This window comes from Panicum virgatum, chromosome 9K (genome assembly GCF_016808335.1).
Source record: "Panicum virgatum strain AP13 chromosome 9K, P.virgatum_v5, whole genome shotgun sequence".
Classification (NCBI taxonomy): Eukaryota; Viridiplantae; Streptophyta; class Magnoliopsida; order Poales; family Poaceae; genus Panicum; species Panicum virgatum.
This window is the reverse complement of record NC_053144.1, coordinates 46517683-46524181: the sequence shown is the minus strand read 5'-3', so window position 1 is coordinate 46524181 and position 6499 is coordinate 46517683. Positions and strand designations below refer to the sequence as shown.

The 6499-nt window shown below is 43.5% G+C and overlaps 1 long non-coding RNA gene across 1 annotated transcript; it reads right to left on the bottom strand.

Annotated features, from left to right (window-relative positions):
- Nucleotides 1-5117: 5117 nt before the first annotated feature.
- On the bottom strand, nt 5118-5756 carry LOC120651723. The gene is made up of 3 exons (XR_005666290.1): nt 5690-5756; nt 5327-5566; nt 5118-5231 (listed from the first exon to the last, which is right to left on the bottom strand). It is a non-coding gene; the product is annotated as an uncharacterized LOC120651723 (long non-coding RNA).
- Between the last annotated feature and the right edge of the window lie 743 nt (nt 5757-6499).

Sequence of the window (6499 nt, the reverse complement as noted above, 5' to 3'; positions counted from 1 at the left end):
ACCTCTGCACGGCCTCGCCCGACGCCACCTTGCTCCCGGGGGTGGCCTGGGCCCCTAGCCGCGTGCGCGCCCCGCCTCCGCCGCCGCTCGGCCACGGCCGGGCCGGACCGCCGCGTCGCCGTGCGCGCCCCCGCGCGGCCACCGCTCTGCTTCGCGCCGCCCCCGCTCTGCCACGTGCGCCGCCGCCCTAGCCCGCGCACGCCCCTGTGCGCTGCCCCGCGCGCGCCCCTGCTCGCCCGCAGGCGCACGCCCCCCCTGCGCGCGAGCCGCCGCGCAGCCCAGCTGGCCGGCCGGCCCCAACGGCCGCCGTGCGCGCGCTCCGCGCACCGCCGGGGCAGAGCAGAGGAGCAGGGGCTCCCTCTGTTGCTCTGCGGGTGGGGCCCGCGGGTCAGTGGGGGTAGGGGTGGGTTTTGTTTTTCTATTTATTTGATTTGAGTGAGATTTGCAAAATTTGTATAAAATCAAGGAAAATTGCGAAAAATGCAAACCAAATTTTGTTAGTTTTCTTAAGTCTAGATCTTTTGAAGAAAAATACTTGTGCAGGTGAAATGTCACTTTTGCCCTGCTAAAATTTCAGTTTGGGTTTAACCTAGTTTATTTTATGCCAGTTGTTCTGTTGCTCTAAAAATTATGAAAAATTCTCAGTGGTTTACTCTTTATTTGTGTAGTCCTCTGTAAAAATTTTAGGTGCATAGCCTATGTGCTTGTGCGTGGATCTGTTGTTGTTTAATTTCTTTTACAGGGTTAAAGTGACTGCTCTCGATCCATGCTGTTAGCAAATGTTGTTAGTTATTGTTTCATGCTTGTGTAGCCTCAACAAAGCAAGCTTCTGTTTCAATCCATGCTGCTCTAAGCGAGTTTTATAGTAATTGTTTTAAAGGAAACACTTCAGGCTAAAAGACTTTTGGACCAGGACTTCATATCAGCGCTGAACCATCCCTTTTGAACCATAGTTAGGGTTGTTGTTATCGATTTATCCCTGCATTCTTGTATGTTTATTGTATTGCGTCGCATCATTTCATGAGTTTCATGCATGGCATATTTTAATCGTATAGACGCGGAAACCGAAGTCGCATACGAGCTGATTGCCGAGCCGGTCCAGAAGCCTTCCGCAGGAGAACCGCACGCCGAAGCAGCCGTCGAGCCAGATCCAGAAGTCGCTAACCCCGCTGACTGGCAAGGCAAGCCCCGGTGCATGACCCTTAATTTCAGTATTCAATAATCGTTATATAATTATTGTGCATTTAAGTTTCTAGGAGTTGATTGGAACCTTAGATGCATGATCCCTAGGTTTCCTCAGTCCCTCTACTAGTATACAGGTCGTTAGTACTGCAATGCTTAATTAGGATTCGGTAAAAGACGAGTGATTCCTGTCACTCGCGAGACATAGGTTTGGTTACTTATGAGAAAGTTGCTGGAGAATGAATCTTTGAGAAAAAGAAAGGAAAAATGGAGACCGGGCGGAGATGCATTGGTTATGGATATGGAAGTTATGGAAAGTAAGCCTCCGCCTGTGTCGATTGAGGACCGTACCGTTGTTGGCACTACTGATCGAGGATTGAACAGTACTAACCGCATGCCGGGAGTAGGAGGTAGTCGAAACCGGTAAGCTCAGTACCATATGTGCCCCGGTAGGCGGACTTGATACTGTCTTCACCAGTGGAGCTAGTATACAAACTCATGGCTGACCCTTCGTTGGTATCGGTGGGGCTAGCAGTCCCGGGTCGCAGGGCAGTTCGCCTATTCGGTGTGCATATGTGAAGGGTTGGTGTGTATAGCCCGACGGGGCATATACGTGCCGTGTTGGTTAGGTCCACCTTGCAAGGTTAAATCGAATCGATTCGCCGTGACTCGCGGATATGAGAACCTTGATCTCTCTGTCACATCGTAGTAAAGAAGTGGAATGAGTCTGAGCTGAGAATGTTGGTTGTGGTAAGCTGAAAAGATAATGTGATCAACCATGTATGCTCTAGAGTACTAGGCAAACCTAAGTTATAGGGGTCAACTCAATTGGCGCTAAAATATTGAAAGTAAGGATTCAGTGCTAGCTGCTTTTCAGCAAAATAACTCCAGAGCCAAAAAGCTTTTCATGTCTAGTTAATGGGCTAAGTATACCCATGGTCGGGTAAGTCTTGCTGAGTATTAGAATACTCAGGCTTGTTGTTGCCATATCTTTTGAGCAGGTTGTATTCCGGAAGTCTTCGAGGAAATTAGTGTGTCCTGGAGTGGTCAGCCTCTTCCTCCAGGTTGGACGGTCGAGTGGGTCCCGTCTTCTCCGTGAAGTGAAGGCAGGTGAGCCTCACATCAGTGGGCAAGATGTGAAGTTCGTCTTCTGTCGTCGACGTTATCTATCGTATTGTTTTAAAGCTTGTTTTCAACTCTAAATTGTTTTCCGCTGCGTTTGAACTCTGAGTTTTGAATTGTAAAACTGACTTGTAAACACTTGTTGTAGTTTAAATTGGTGCTTCTGTTTTAAACTCGGTTTGTAAATGGCTTTAAACGTTTTTGTTGCCGGTAATCATCTGTGCTCGTCTTTTGGCGAGAGTTCCTGTGTAATCGATCCTGGTTAAAGCAGGCAGTCTGAGTGTACTGGTGAAGTGCAGTAGCGGAGGATTACGTTAAATGGTTAATAGTGCACTTGATCGGTATTATTTGGACCGTCCTGTGACACGGGCCGTGCTTGGGCCGGGCCAAATTTGCCGTGCTCGGGCCGGGCCTTTGGGCCGCGGGCCGCATGGCCATCTATAGGTGCAGTTCAATTCGCCATCGACTAATCGATGACCGGCCTGATGCACACGCACACCCATTGTAAATCGCCTAGCTACTAATAAAGTTATACTGCATCACGATAACTCGTGTCAGGATTATTTAGTTTCTGACCCACAAAACGTACGCATATATACGCAGGTTCCTTGACCACGCGGCAATCGTCGACGGCGAGTCCCCGGCGGCGGCGAGCAAGTGGACGCTGTGCACGCGGACGGACGTGGAGGAGGTGAAGCAGGTGGCGCGGATGCTGCCCATCTGGGCCACCACCATCATGTTCTGGACCATCCACGCGCATATGACCACCTCGGTGGCGCAGGCCGAGCTCATGGACCGCGGCATCGGCGGCTCGGGCTTCCTCATCGCCGCGGGCTCCCTCACCGTCTTCCTCTGTTCCTCATCGGCTCCATCTTCCTCACCGTGCCCGTCTACGACCGCCTCGTCGCGCCCGTGGCGCGCCGCCTCACGGGCAACCCGCACGGCCTCAGCCCGCTCCAGCGGGTCTTCGTCGGCCTCCTCCTCTCAGTCGCCGGCATGGCCGGCCGTGCTGGTATCCATACAGCATCTCCTTTGGTGATTTCTGCTTATTGAAAATTTGATATATATATATATATATATATATATATATATATTCCTGTTATACAAATCCATAGCTTGCTGTTCTATAGTGTATCCATACAGCATCTCCTTTGGTGATTTCTGCTTATTGAAATTGTCCTCAATTTCCTCCTTATTCTTTATTGTATCCATAATTCTTTGGTATTCCCTCAGGAAACTGACTATGCTGTATGTAGGTCCCATGTTATCCTTGAACCGAGCATTTGTCCCTTCACTTCTTCCAGTACTCTGTATGAATGGGAAGAAATCATTCTTGAAGTACACTGGTATGAACCGTTTTCTTGTTTCCCACATCTTATTAAAATATTTGTTATTCTCCAGTTTGTATTCTGCAATCATTTCCTGCCATAATATCTCAAATTCATCCTCTGTAACTGAGAAGTTAACTGTATCCTCAAATTTCTCTGGCAGTCCTTTATTGATTGCAAAGCATCTCAAATTTTTGTTGTAGCACTTTGACTTGATATGGAAAAGGCAATTTCTATGCTTTGAGTTTGGAAAAACCTTTTCTATCGCTGACTTCATCGCTTTGTCTTGATCAGTTATGATTGATTTTGGATGCTTGCCTCCCATTGATTCAACAAATGTTTGAAAAACCCACTTGAATGTTTCTGCTGTCTCATCAGATAGAAAGGCACAACCAAGCAAACATGTATGTGCATGTCCAGTTATTCCAACAAACGGTGCAAAAGGAAGATTACATCTATTAGTCATATAAGTTGTGTCAAAACTAACACAATCCCCATATTCTGCATACCATTTTAATGATATTCCTTCTCTCCAGAAAATATTTTTCACTTTCATGTCATTAACCACTTGAAATCTGAAGTAGAATGTTGGATCTTGTATTTTCCTCTTCCTGAAATATTCCATTGCATGAGTCATATCATTGCCTATCACTTCTCTGTTTATTTTTGTTCGCACATTCTGTACATCTTTTGTTTTGTATGGGAGAGCTGTCAATCCTCCTCTTAGGTATGAGAGTATAGCTATCATTTTTCTTGTTGGAATATTGTTATCATTTAAAGTCCTTATTATTCCTTTCTCCATGTCAGTCATATACTTCTTCCCACTGAATAATTGGTTTCTGTCTTTAGGACTTAGCTCATGGTTGTGCTCTAAATCCAGCCTGATTACTTTCCATATTCTAGATATTTCTTTCACCACCATCACACACTTGCAGTCAGTTCTGATTTGCACATTTGTCTTCCGTTTAGCTTTGTCATCATTACTTGCCTCACATAGCAATGTTTCATCTGCCACCTCTGTCTGCACTTCTTTTTTTGTTTGCTTCCCATATCTATGACATTTCATTTCTTGTTTATAAATTTTGTTGTTCTTCTTCTTAGCAGATGTTCTAGCAACATGTGAAACCACAACTTCAAACCCCGCAAGGAATCCATAGAATGAGAAAAAAATGGTGAGTTGCATTCCTGTCTTTAAATTCCATCCCAATCTGCGGTGTGTACTTGCTGTCAACATCTGCATTGTTTCCTTCAGATGCTGCTTGCTACTCTTTGCGAATGAATTCTTCTATCTCTTGCTCCGTGAGTTCCTGGCTTCCATTTACTTCTTCTTCATTTCCTTTTTCGCCTGAGCCCCCATTCATATCCGACGTGTTCATGTTGTCTTTCTTAGTTACCTGCAAATATTCAGATTGTGTTACTGTTATTTTTTTTTCATTTCAAATCTGCAAATGCAATTAATTACATATGTTTAATTTTTGAAAAGATTTTTTTTCAAATTACCTCTTCTAATTGCATGTTTTCAAAGATATCTTGATTGCATACACCATCATCATTGTATACTTCAGCTTCTCCAATATCTTCTCCTTCTATGTATTCGCTCTGCATGACAAATAAGTAATTGTTGTGTTTTTATTCTTTTTTATGTTTTTATTCTTGAGTATTATTTTTTTTAGATCTGTAAAGCTAGCAAATACCTGTGATATTGTTGTTGATACATCTATTACTCTGGTTCCATGCTCATATCTGCCTGTGTCTATCATGCTCATCCCAAGATCTTGTACGTTAATGTTTTCAGTTTCCTGCATATAAATTCAAATTCCATTTTAAAAATCAAGCTCTGTACATATATTCCCTGTGTAATGTTGACAATGTATGTATAACATTCATACCTCGTAGCTGTAGCCCCCTGTCAGCAGATCCGTGTAAGATATTGCCTGCATTTAATACATACAGTCACACGTGCATAATTTTGACATTGTTAGTTTCGCTGTCATTTCAAATTATTTTACAACTATAACTTTAGGAATTGCATTGAATTTATTATTATTTTTTATTACCTATGCACTAGCTCCTTCTTCTTGAGAATTCCTGATTTGTTCCAGCAGCAATCCTGTGTAGAAGCCCTATTCACAAAATCATTATCACTATAATTATTTATAATTTGTTTAATTTTTATTCTTTAATTAGTACTAGTTTTGGCTATTTACTTTACCTGTTCGGAGCTAATCATATTTTCAAGACTCATATCTCCTACAACCCTTAACACATCTTCTGATAACGAACAATTTTCAATCTGCTTCACCCCATATTGTTCTTGATAGAATTCAATCTGTTCAATAATAAATAGTTCTCAGAGTCTAATTAGAATTATAATTTTCGTTCATTTTTTTGTCTAAATTTCCTGAATCAGTATAGGTGATTTGAGTTTGCCTGCAACATTTGTAAATTCTGGGCCTGTGTTGATGCTCCTGTCTGCATCTGGGTGTCAAAATCTGAACCCTGTGTTAGAACTGAGTTTGATTGTGTTTCCTGTTAAAAAAAATTTAACTTCTCAATTCTATCAATTCTTTTCTGCAGTCAGTTTTTCTAGTTCTGAATGTTAATTATTGCTACAATGTTCATACTTTTTCTAGTCCTGCACCCATTTGTTGTGATTTACTTGTCAAAGAGATCAAGATCTGGCAAACTTACCTGCGATCCCCCCTGACATGTGCTCCTGTCTTCTTGTAGATTGCTCTATCGTCCATTGATGATCATGTTGTCTTCATGCTCAGGACCCCTTGGTCTGGCGGCTCCTGTGATTCCTGATTCATCTTCCTCTTCCCCAAGGAAGGACACACCGCTAGATCCCAACAGAAAAGCTTCTC